Source organism: Hyperolius riggenbachi, chromosome 6, assembly GCF_040937935.1.
Source record: "Hyperolius riggenbachi isolate aHypRig1 chromosome 6, aHypRig1.pri, whole genome shotgun sequence".
In the NCBI taxonomy this organism is placed as follows: domain Eukaryota; kingdom Metazoa; phylum Chordata; class Amphibia; order Anura; family Hyperoliidae; genus Hyperolius; species Hyperolius riggenbachi.
The window spans coordinates 227,107,034-227,120,690 of NC_090651.1; the positions used below are offsets into that span (position 1 = coordinate 227,107,034).

The 13,657-nt window shown below is 40.4% G+C and overlaps 1 long non-coding RNA gene across 2 annotated transcripts in view; it reads right to left on the reverse strand.

Annotated features, from left to right (window-relative positions):
• Positions 1 to 9,574: 9,574 nt before the first annotated feature.
• LOC137522669 (uncharacterized) overlaps positions 9,575 to 13,657 on the reverse strand; it is a 54,043-nt gene continuing 49,960 nt past the window's right edge. For both annotated transcript variants that reach the window (XR_011022392.1, XR_011022391.1), the window contains one exon: positions 9,575 to 10,222. This is a non-coding gene — a long non-coding RNA (uncharacterized lncRNA). The remainder of the gene's footprint in view (positions 10,223 to 13,657) is intronic.

The window sequence follows — 13,657 nt, forward strand, 5'->3', positions numbered from 1 at the left end:
TGCTTTGAGATTGTTGCTTAAGCAGGGGGCCCATGTTTTTGTCAATGAATAAAAGTAACTCACTTTTTCAATAAAATACCCTACATATTATCAGTCAAAGGATGTGGCATCAAACCTATAACTCACAACATCTTGTTAATATTTGGAAATAAAATAGCCATACAATGGGCCTGATTCACAAAGCGGTGCTAACAGTTAGCACGCTGGTAAAAAGCCCTTTATCATGCCTAAACTCAGTTTAGGCGTGATAAGTTTAGGTGTGATAAGTTTATGCATGATAAGTTTAGGCGTGATAAGTTTAGGCGTGATAAGTTTAAGCACCATGGCCTATATGCAATTCCCTTTTTCACCTGCGTTTTCTCCTAGGAGATAATTTTTCATCTTCAATTTAAAATAACTTTCCAGCACTTTTCAACTTAAAAAGTACCAAAAAGTAGGTGAGAAAGTACTATTAAAATTATTTTGAGTATTTTCTTGCTTGCTTGTGGCTTAAAATAAATGTTATTGGCATGTTTAAAATTATCGCCTAGGAGAAAACTCAGGTGAAAAAGTGAATTGCATATGGGCCCAACTGGGTTAGCACCGCAGTGCACAGCTGATCAAAAGTTTTGCGCTAGCAAAGTCTGGTGCACTTCGCATAGAGTTTAATGGCGCTGCTTTGCGTGCGGGACTTTGCGCACGATCTAAACTTATCTAAACTTATCATGCCTAAACTTATCATGCCTAAACTGCTTTTCACCAGCGTGGTGCAATGGTTATCACGCCTAGGGCCTGATTCACAAAGCGGTGCTAACAGTTAGCACGCTGGTGAAAAGCCCTTTATCATGCCTAAACTCAGTTTAGGCATGATAAGTTTAGGTGTGATAAGTTTAGGTGTGATAAGTTTAGGCATGATAAGTTTAGGTGTGATAAGTTTAGGCATGATAAGTTTAAGCCCCAACTGCGTTAGCACCCCAGTGCACAGCTGATCAAAAGTTTTACGCTAGCAAAGTCTGGTGCACTTCATATAAAGTTTAATGGCGCTGCTTTGCGTGCGGGACTTTGCAAGCGATCTAAACTTATCTAAACTTAGCATGCCTAAACTTATCACACCTAAACTTATCATGCCTAAACTTATCACACCTAAACTGGCTTTTCACCAGAGTGGTGCAATGGTTATCATGCCTAAAGTCTCTAACTGGGTTAGCACCGCTTTGTGAATCGAGCCCCTAAAGTCTCTAACTAGGTTAGCACAGTGTGCTAACCCAGTTAGAGACTTTAGGCATGATAACCATTGCACCACGCTGGTGAAAAGCCAGTTTAGGCGTGATATGTTTAGGCGTGATAAGTTTAGGCGTGATAAGTTTAGGTGTGATAAGTTTAGGCATGATAAGTTTAGATAAGTTTAGATCGCTTGCAAAGTCCCGCACGCAAAGCAGCGCCATTAAACTTTATGCAAAGTGCACCAGACTTTGCTAGCGCAAAACATTTGATCAGCTGTGCACTGCGGTGCTAACCCAGTTGGCCCACTTATTATGCCTAAACTTATGACGCCTAAACTTATCATGCCTAAACTTATCCCACCTAAACTTATCACACCTAAACTTATCATGCCTAAACTGAGTTTAGGCATGATAAAGGGCTTTTCACCAGCGTGCTAACTGTTAGCACTGCTTTGTGAATCAGGCCCCATGTGTCTTCAATCCTAATGCTTGAAACTTAAAAGAGCACACTAATACATATCTATTCGTCAAAAACATATTTAACACGTTAAAATGCACTGTAAGGCCAGGTGCACACTAGCACAAAAGCAGCGTAAGTGTAAACGGCGTGGTAAGCACATCCGCTCAGGACATGAGCAGATGCACTGGTGCTATTCACACTGGCCTCTACCTTTCTGTTGCCACCTGTCCACTCACCTGTTCATAAACCAATCAGAATTTTCTCTGTTGCAGGAGGATTCCCATGGATTATTTTGCAAACCAACAGGAAGGCCTATACTTCCTGGTCACTGGGACAGGACGAGCAGAACCTTTTTTGTGTGGCTTTAAAGTGAATGTTTACCGTATTAAAAAAGAAAAAGTCAGATACTCACCTAAGGAGAGGGAAGGCTCAGTCCTAATGAGCCTTCCCCCTCCTCTCTCGGTGCCCGGTCCCGCGCAGGATCCCCCGTGGCAGTATTCGACCAGTTCGGTCAAAAACTGCCACTTCCGCATGCCTTCGGGAGCTTTCAGGAGCCTTCGGGCTCCCGATGACGCGGCTGCTCCATACTACGCATGTGCGAGCGCCCTCTATTACGCACTCGCGCATACGTAGTATGGAGCGGCCCGTCTTCGGAAGCCCGAGTGCTCCCGAAGACCTCCGAAGTCCCTGCGGCGGCGGACACGAACGGGGGAGCCAGCGCAGCACCGAGGGCACCGGGAGAGGAGAGGGAAGGCTCATTAGGACCGAGCCCTCCCTCTCCTTAGGTGAGTATCTGACTTTTTCTTTTTTAATACGGTACCCATTGGCTTTAACAAGGAACTTATCTAACGACAGTTGCTGTTGTCTACTTTTGAGTATTTCACGGAAATATGACATTGTACAGTCCCAACACTCAGATTAAGTACAATCCTGCTATTTCAAAAGGGGAAGAACTGTTGGCTTAGTTGTGATGATGTGACGTGTGTACACGTTTTTTCCTTGTATATCAAGACTTTGCTAGTAAATCAAGTCAAAATTTCACAAACATTTTTGCTCGTATTTCAAAGCGCTCTCAAACCAAGTTACATTCAATCCAATGTGTTACTGATTTTCAAATGTGGAAACACTGCCAGACAGATTATGTGTATTTGAGGTTTGATTCACCTTGAGCCTGCAGGTAATCATCTTTGCTACACGCAGACAATAAAAAAATGGACAGCTCCAACTTCTATCATCTACAGTATAAACACACCCACTAACAATATAATTGGCTAAAATGTTGTTTTTGTAATATATAGATGTACAGAGGGAAATACTGCTTGCGTGGCAGTTGGAAACAACCGTTATTTCCCAACAAGGTTCACAGACAGGAAACTGTTGGGTTTCACCACAATACTAACCATTCAGACATAATGATCTATTTGAGAAAAGGAAAAGATTTCTCATGGAAAAGGGGGTATCAGCTATTGATTGGGATGAAGTTCAATTCTGGGTTACATTTCCTCTTTAACCACTTCAGCCTACAGGGGTGAATTTTTTTTGCATCTGAGCAACTTTCACCTCTCATTCATTTGCTAATAACTTTATCACTACTCGGCACAATGAATGGATCTATATCTTGTTTTTTCCGCCACCAATTAGGCTTTCTGTGGGTGATACATTTTGCTGAGAATTAATTTATTGTAAATCCATTTTAACAGGAATATTAAGAAAGAAATGGAAAAAAATCATTATTCCTCAGCTTTTGGCCATTATAGTTTGAAATTAATACATGCTACCATAATTAAAACCTATGTACTTTATTTACCAATTTGTCCCGCTTATTACACCATTTAAATTATGTCCCTATCACAATGTATGGCGCCGATATTCAATTTGCAAATAAAGGTGCATTTTTTCAATTTGCGTCCATCACTATTTAGAAGCCCATAATTTAATAAATCATATTGATATACTCCTTTGACATGAATATTTAAAAAGTTCAGACCCTAAGGTAACTATTTATGTTTTGTTTTTTTTAATTATTGTAATTTTTTTTTTTAATTAAAACTGGTATGTGGGTATTTTTGGTGTGGGAGGTAAACAGGGGATTTTTCATGTTTAAAAATGTATTTATTTAATACAAAGTGTGTTTTTGGTGTAGTTTGTTATTTGGCCACAAGATGGCCACAGTCAAAAAGTCCTGGGAGCGATGGATCTCACTCCCAGGAAGAAGAGAGAAGACCAGAGCTCAGAAAAGCCGCAGCGTCTGAAGAGACGTTGTCGGCTTTTCTCCGGGGGGGGGGGGGGGGGGGGGGGGGTCCGATCAGTGAAAAGGATTTATAATCCCTTTCATTGATCGCTGGGCTAACGGCCAGCAGCGGGGGCGCGCACGGGGAGGGGCCCGCAGGAGCGTGCGCGACCCGCGGGAGTGCGCGCAGAGTAACTGGATGAAAATTTTTGGTTAAAGAGGAACTCCAGTGAAAATAATGTAAAAAAAAAGTGATTCATTTTTACAATAATTATGTATAAATGATTTAGTCAGTGTTTGCCCATTGTAAAATCTTTTAAATCCCTGATTTACATTCTGACATTTATTACATGGTGACATTTTTACTGCTGGCAGGTGATGTAGCTGCTGCATGCTTTTTTGACAGTTGGAAACAGCTGTAAACAGCTATTTCCCACAATGCAACAAGGTTCACAGACAGGAAACTGCCAGGAGTACCACGGTCCTCAGAGTTTCTTGTGGGAGGGGTTTCACCACAATATCAGTCATACAGCGCCCCCTGATGGTCTGTTTGTGAAAAGGAATACATTTCTCATGTAAAAGGGGGTATCAGCTACCGATTGGGATAAAGTTCAATTCTTGGTTGGAGTTTCTCTTTAAGTTGAAGCAGAGGGACCTTTACCTAATAAGCAGAAACTGACTGGCTAGTCATTTCTGAAATGTCATGAAAGACAGATTACTCATTTACAAACATCTGGCCTATTTGTACAATGTTTGTCAGCCAATCCAGCAGGTGAAACTTTAAAAAACATCCTCCCAGTTACCTTTCAAATGACTGTTAGCTATTTTATCTTAATTTCCTTGCTAGAGGTAAAATAACTTCTATTTGGATTCATTCTCTCTTTTTTTAATTGAATTCAATACCAAGTTGGTATAGATGGAGAAGAACTCCTATAGTTTCAAAGTACCTCACAATTTTAGTGAACTGAGCTATTTGCAAGAAAAAGTAAAGAAACTGCACTCATGGGGGGGGGGGCATCACCTAGCAACCATCTTTAGAGAAGAGAAGAGACAACTACAGCAAAACAGCTGCTGCATTGTTTAGCGATGTACAAAACATGCAATAAGCAATTGTTAAAAGAGACTATAGCTCCTAACAAGGACAACAATATCATCCTCTCTAGGACTTATTATCCACTTCCTCTCTTGCCTAACCATTACCAAAGACAAGCTGTGCTGATTTTGTACAAATCATTTCACCTCCTGCCATGATTTGTGTGCTTTCCTGTACAAATGGCCTGTAGAGCTTTATTTAAAAAAAACCCCAAAAAACAAAACAAACCAAAAAAATAAAAAACAACATACAACAAATACAAACCACCAAACAAAAGTTTAGAACCAGCTGCAACCAATACACCATAATATGCCCCACTTCCTGAAAATGCTTTATTATTATTTTTTTTCTCTTGTGCAAACAAAGCTTCAAATGGGAGATTGGAAAATAATACGACAAAATTCATTGGCTTGAAAATTCTTGCATCAATGTCCAAGGCACAAAGGAACAGTTTGTTGTTTTTTCTCCACTTTTCATTCTGTAAAGAGAATAGCTTTATTTCTACACTGTGTCAAAGCCCACGACAATTGTCACTGACTTTTTGTTTTTTGCCATATATTTAGAGGTGAACTCTAAATATATGGCACATGGCTTTTACTTGTGAACCAAAATTCCTTATACAAAAAGAAAAGACTATACAAAAAGAAAAGACTTTGGAACCCCCTGTCACTCTTCCAGTGGGTGCTGAAGGTATATAGGGAGCAGCCAAATGGCGCATCCTATTTATGTGATCAACATAATCACATGATCACACTGATCACATGGGCAGGGAAAGAACCACATGCTGTTGTGGGTCTATTCTCTCCTCAGTCCAGTAATTTGCTTTTAAATGAGTAACATTATTAATTTATCAGGAAAATACAAAACACAAATTAATAACTTAAATTACATAATTAATATGTTTAGAAAGTGTTATTAATCTAAACATACTATTCCAATGATAGTCATAATAATGGCATTATTATAAGCACTAGAAAAGGTATGTTTCTAACACTGAATGAAAAAAGAATCAGCAGAGAACTTCAAGGCAAATAAGCCTTGATTAAAGGCCATCTTTCTTTGAATTTTTTTTTATCAATTTTCTCAAAAACAACAGTCTGTTTGAAAAAATGTTTTTGACTTGCTCCCACTGTTCTCCCTAACCATTCTGGTTTGTGCAAACTTTTCTTTGCAATTTATGCAAAAATTAATTGGCTTGAAAATACTTGCATCATGGTTAATCTCTTTAGTATTTGGCATTTAAATATATGTCACATGGCTGTCACTTGTCAACCAACATTCCTTATACCATGAATGACAAAAGACTTTGGAACCCCCTGTCACTCTGGGTGCTGAAGGTGTATAGGGAGCAGCCAATTGGCGCATTCCACATAATCGCATTGATCACATGGGCAAAGAAAGAACCACATGCTGTTGTGGGTCTAGTCTCTCTTCACATCCAGTAATTAATTTGCTGTTAAATGAATAACATTTTTAATTTATTAGGAAAATACCAAAACACAAATTAATAATTTAATATGAAATAATGAATATTTTTAGAAAGTGTTAATAATCTAAAAATAAATATTCCATTGATGGTTATAGTAATGACATTATAAGCACTAGAAAAGTTATGTTTCTAACACTGAATAAAAAAAGGATGAACATAGAATATCAAGGCAAATATGCCTTGATTAAAGGCAATTTGTCTTTGAATTTTTTTAAATCAATATTCTCAAAAATGACAGTCTTTTTGAAAAAAATGTTCTTGACTTGTTCCCACTATTTTCCCTAACCATTCTGGTTTGTGCAAATGTTTTTCGCAATTTATGCAAAAATTAGCGTACAACTGCCACGTCTGTAATTTTGCATAACATGCAAGATTTACAATTGGATTAGGCAAAATCAATTTAACTTTGAAATCATCATTACATATAATCATCATCTCAAAATGTTATGTGTAGTTTCAACTACCGTAAGTAAAATGAGTACGCTACGATCATTACTATTGGTGGTACATATACAGTATGTGCTTGTCTTTCAATAATCATCCTCTATTTAGATAAAATCTATCATGTGGCAAAAGCAGACAAATGAGGCTCAGTAGTGTGTGTGGCCTCAATGTGCCTGTATAACCTCCCTACCACTCCTGGGCATGTTCCTGAAGAGGTTGCGGATGGTCTTCTGAGGGATCTCCTCCCACACTAAAGCATCCACCAACTCCTGGAAAGTCTGTGGTGCCATGTGGCATTGGTGGATGGAGCGAGACATGATGTGATGTCCCAGATGTGGTCAATTGGATTCAGGTCTGGGGAACGGGCGGGCCAGTTCATAGCATCAATGCCTTTGTCTTGCAGGAACTGCTGACACACTCCAGCCACATGAGGTCTAGCATTGCCTTGCATTAGGAGGAACCCAGGGCCACCGCACCAGCCAGGGGCCTAACTAGAAATCATGGGGCCCCCTGTGAAAATTTGGATGGGCCCCCGCCCTGGGCCTGCTCAGATCTGTTTTGGGGGGCAGGAGAGGTCCCAGCATGGGGGGAGAGCATGGCCACCTACATCGGCGAGGACTCTCCACTCAGCGCTCCCCCTCCAGCATTAATAGGTGGCAGCAGCGGCGGGCAGGAACACAGGCATACCTCTATGTGTTCCACCAGCGGAGGTTCCGCTCTCTAAGTGTCTGACGTTACTTCCTGTTTATCAGGAAGTAGCGCGTGAAACTTAGCGATCGGACGTCTGCGGCGGAACACATAGGGCTTGATTTACTAAAGCGTGTTAATTGTTAGCATGCCAGTGATAAGCCACTTAGCACGTGCAAACTGGCTTTGCACGGGCTAATATGCGCGCAAAAGTTTGCTCGCGCAAAGTTTTGTGCGCACCGCTTTACCGCAGTGTAACTACTGGAGTAACATGTCCACGCATTACTTCCTGTTAGCATACTTATGGTAAGCTAATAGGAAATAATGTGCGAGGACATCTTGTGACCAAATAGTAAAATGACACCTATATTCATTTATTTTAATAAAAAGACCCATATATACATTTAAAATTAACTTCTTACCTCCTACACTCTCCCATAGTTACCTAAATAAATTATATGCATATAAAAAAATGACAAATAAAAAAAATGCCTAAATAGTTTTAATATGTATGTCAAAAGTGTATATTAATGTAATTTATAAAATTATGGGCTTGTAATTAGTGATGGACGCAAAATTGAAAAAATGCACCTTTATTTCTAAATAAAATATTGGCGCCATACATTGTACTAGGGAAATTTTTTAAACCTTTTCATAACTGGGACAAATAGGCAAATTAAATGTGCGGGTTTTAATTACGGTAACATGTATTATTTTAAAAATATAATGTCCGAAAACATATAATTGATTTTCTCCATTTTTTTATTCTTTTTCCATTAAAATGGTTTTAGAATAAAATAATTCTTAGTAAAATGTACCAGCCAAAGAAAGCCTGATTGGTGGCAAAAAAAACAAGATTCAGATCGTTTCATTGTGATAAGTAGTAATAAAGTTACAGGCGAATGAATGGAAGGAGTGCTGAAAGATGAAAATTGTTCTGGTACAGAAGGGGAAAACCCCTCAGTAGTGGTTAAGAGACACAACCTGGGACTAAGGGGCACTTGTCCACTACTTGTGCCAAGCGCCAGCAAGCACTCGGCCGGTGAATTTACTGTCAGCTGCCCATAGAAAAGAGAACTAAATGTTCAGGAAACTGGACTGACTTGGATAAGCTGTCGCCAAGCTTTTTTACATAGATAACAGGTAGGGCTAGTGCTAAATGCGTATTTGTTTATCTCATCATGGGGTGTATGCAATAATCTGTATTTGGCAGAATTATGCTTGTGAACTCGTACTGCATGGTGAGTATCAACAGAATGCAATACATTACATGCAATGCATTACGCTCTACTCATCGTGCGGTAAGACTTTACTCATTTAATTCTGCTCAACGCAGTTTATTGCATATACCCCCATGTCACATGTTACTACAGTTCCACTTTGAGGACCTTATAAACACATAAACAAGCTCTGCAACTGTGTGCTTATTGGGCTTTAATACCATTCAAAGTTTGGTTTCCCAGGATTTAAAATATCAGACTTATTTCTTCCAATTATGTTCCACGCCACTCCAGCAGAATTTGACGTGTAAATCATTTGTGTCTTAAGAAAAGAGAGCTCAGACTACTTTTGCAAATATTTCCCACTATGGGATTGAAAATACGAAGATACGTAAGTTGTACATTTTTTTCAGATTTTTTTTTTGTTTAAATTGAAAAACAGCAATGTGATAGAAGTTGCACGCAATTTACGGGCCTGCTAACAAGCGGCTGTGTTTGCTGAGAAATGCATGTTCTCCTCTTCTGCGGGTCAATGTGGTCCACAGGAATATATTGTACATTTCCTTAGAGAACCCCAATTAGATGAGAAACTAGAACAGATGCTGCAGACTGAGCGTGAATACTGACACTTCAAGCAGATGATGAAAAGACGACTATTCAGGCTCATTGTCACAAAGGGACGGCAGGCAACAAGAGTTATCTTACAAAGCATAATGTCTCCACTTCCCCCCCCCCCCACTTACCCACGGCCATAAGTACCAGGAAGTTCCAGAGATTGTCCAATATGATTGGCGTCCTTGGCTACTCATGCAAAATGATTAATTTCCACTGAAGAATGTGGGCACACTAGAGTCAATGTTGCTAAAAGTGAGATTAGTGATGTAGCAGACAATCTCCTGGACACCATAGTAGTCTCTCCCTGTTGATTCACATACAGGCCTTTTTTTAATTATATGTCAAAACATTAAGATTAACCTGTAGCCATTAAAACCTAAGGTACACCTCCCAACTTTTTGAGATGAGAAATACATTTTAGAACAAATCAACAGTATCTGAGAAAAAAGACCACGCCCCTTGCCACATTTCCAACCATATTTCCAATCACGCCTTTATCATACCTCCATACAGGTATGAGCAAAAGTCATATATTGATATTTCAAATCACACTTGTCCTTCCACCCATCACTAATCTTCCTTTAATATAGCATTTGTTAGTAAACCAGGAAATTATTAAGAGACTGGACATGAAATGTAGTAATATTGGTGTTGTTCCTTATTTGGAAAGCCGGCTTCGAAGGAGGAAGCATCAGTCAAGTGAAGGGCGATGTGAAACTCAACTCCGTGACTCCGATCATAATGGGGCTGCTGGACTGCTTCGGACGGCATCATCTGGGTTCCTGAATAAGGACCAACAACATTCAATCACACAATCTAACCACTTTTTAGTGTGTAAATACATTATGTAAACTACTATAGATCTGGCAAAAAAGAAGTAAATTAGAGAAGAAAAGAGGGACATGGCAACTTGCTTCCAAAGAGGATGAGGAACTTCCAAAGAGTAAATACGAACAGAATGCAATGATTTCCAAATCAATTAAAATGTGTTGAGCATTGTCCATCCCTATTGGTGACAGCTCTCAACTGCAGGCAGGTGAGTTTAGCAGCAGGAGCAATGTGTGGAGAAGGGTTGTTTGCGTGTGTGCGTGTGTGTGTGTGTGTGTGTGTGTGGGGGGGGGGGGGTGTCTGGCCAGAGAGAAGACCCCAGGGAGCTGGGGCTGCAGTGTGGGCTCGTGGAAAACCATTAGGCCCCTCAAACCTCACACAAGCACATTTTAAATGTGGCAGGGTCTCCCCCAAAAATGTACCCCATCCGTAACAACAGTGTGCCCTGTATTTCTTTCACACCAGCCTCCACCTACCCCATAGAAAACTGTCTCCTGACTCTCCTCAACTAGCCCTCCAACCCTACTCCCAGCAAAGTGTGGCCAGTTAACCATGACACTCTCCTGCCCATCCCCCCCCCAAGTGGGACATATCATGACTCCCCCTCTTCCCCCTTAGTGACAAGTTTCCCCCTCACAGAGAGCCCTCTTGCAGCCATGCAGAGCAGCGCGCAGCAGAGCAGCCATACCACATCACCAGGTGCACCATTCTGTGGGCCTGGCCTGGCCTCTCCCTATGTTCAGTCATGTACAGCAGCCCTCAGCAGAGTGTCACCAACCCCTCATACATAGTAGCCATACTCCATAACAAATTACTGCTGCTCCTGCTGGTAAATAATGCCGCTACCACCACTAATTGTGGAAGTGGGAGTTCGGGATATTCTGTAGCGTAACGTCTGCATCCAAATTACCTTCCTGGCGCACCCATAACCTCAATCTCTACAGCGGCCCCCACATTATCAGGCACGATCCACACCCAAATGATCTGATTTGATTGACAAAATCTTTTATTTGCAGGCTGGTCTTGCAGCAGCATCCTGGTTGCAGTCTTTGCTTTTTGTATGCTGGTACAAAGTCAGATGTTATGTTGAATTATAAATGAATCAGTGGTTAATTATTGAAACTTTGGTTATTTTAGATTAATCGATTAGTTAATTGCAAATTAATGACTGTTATTGATACTGCTAATTTAAGACATGAATTATACAGCCTCAAATTCTAGTTCTAACATTTATCATTCAGAATCCCCCACCTCCCCCTCATTATTTCAAATGCTGGATAGTGATTGTCTGCTTTTACTTTGATGTCAACATAATGTTTAGCAGTTCAGCAAAAGCAGTTATTATTTTATTATTATTATGATTATTATTGATTTATAAAGCACCAACATCTTCCGTGGCGCTGTACAAAATAAGAAACAAACACGGGGTACCAAATAATACAGATAATAGTATACGCCAATATAGAAAATACAGAGTTGGTCCAAAGTACAGAATCGGTACAAATTACAGGATTGGTAATAACAGTGACAGAATTAATATGAATAATGTGTTACAAAATCAAAAACACAAAAGAGTGAGAGAGCCCTGCCATTGCGAGCTTACAATCTAAAGGAATGGGGGAAAACGAGAGGTGGGGTAGTATACAATATTTATATCTAGAGGCAGTGTGTTTTCGGTTATCTCTTAGGAAGTACAACTTGGCCAGAGGTCAAAAGGTGAATTGGCCTAAGGTAGAACATATTCTTGATGGAAAAAGTAAGTTTTATGGGCACATTTAAAAATATCAAAGGTTGGGGAGTGACAGATGTGTTGTGGCAGAGGATTCCAGAGGAGGGGTCAAGCACGTGCGACATCTTGTATACTTGAATGGGAGGAGGTGATTCTAGAGGAGGACAATAGAAGGTCATGTGCAGATCTGAGATTGCGATTGGGTTGGTGTCTGGAAACCAGTGAGGAGATGTACAGGGGAGAGAGATTGAGGAGAGCTTTGTAATTTAGAGTTAAGAGTTTAAACTGTATCCTCTGATTAATTGGTAGTCAATGAAGAACTTGCCAGAGAGGAGCAGCAGAGGAAGAGCGGGAAGAAAGATGAGACGAGCAGACGAGATCAGTACATATTGGAGCGGGGCCAGTCTGTTAGTTAGTAGTCCACAAAGTAGTATGTTACAATAGTATAGACGAAATTTAATAAGAGCAAGAACTTTAGTTGTGTCCTAAGTGAGAAAAGGTTGGATGCCAGATATGTGTTTGAGTTGGAGATGACAGGAGCAGGTTAGGAAGTGAATGTTGAGTTCAGGGGAGGATGCTATCCATGCCCAGGTGTCTGTACATTAGTGCAGGAAATATGGGGCTTTGGGCTACTTCCACATCATAGCCAGAGTGTAAAAGCTTGGAGTGACCTTTGTGGGGATATGCAGGGGATGATTTACAAATGAATAATCTCATCATACTTGTGTGGGAAAATAATCACACATGCTGCATGGCAGCATATGCACATTAATAACAATCTCCAAAAACCTAGCAATGGCTACAGCTTCTTATCAAGTGGAAGGAGGGCTTAGCTGCACTCATTTGTTTTATACAGATGAATGGTTCATCCACACATTCAATTTTGATTGACCAATCACTGACCAAATTTACCACTGCCATATACAGTGGCTTGCAAAAGTATTCGGCCTCCTTGAAATTTTCCACATTTTGTCACATTACTGCCACAAACATGAATCAATATTATTGGAATTTCACATGAAAGACCAACACAAAGTGGTGTACACGTGAGACGTGAAACGAAAATCATACATGATTCCAAACATTTTTTACAAATAAATAACTGCAAAGTGGGGTCTGCGTAATTATTCAGCCCCCTTTGGTCTGAGTGCAGTCAGTTGCCCATAGACATTGCCTGAACAAAGAACACACCAGACAGATCAGGGATAAAGTTATTGAGAAATTTAAAGCTGGCTTAGGCTACAAAAAGATTTCCAATGCCTTGAACATCCCACGGAGCACTGTTCAAGCGATCATTCAGAAATGGAAGGAGTATGGCACAACTGTAAACCTACCAAGACAAGGCCGTCCACCTAAACTCACAGGCTGAACAAGGAGAGCGATGATCAGAAATGCAGTCAAGAGGCCCATGGTGACTCTGGACGAGCTGCAGAGATCTACAGCTCAGGTGGGGGAATCTATCCATAGGACAACTATTAGTTGTGCACTGCACAAAGTTGGCCTTTATGGAAGAGTGGCAAGAAGAAAGCCATTGTTAACAGAAAAGCATAAGAAGTCCCGTTTGCAGTTTGCCACAAGCCATATGGGGGACACAGCAAACATGTGGAAGAAGGTGCTCTGGTCAGATGAGACCAAAATGGAACTTTTTGACCAAAATGCA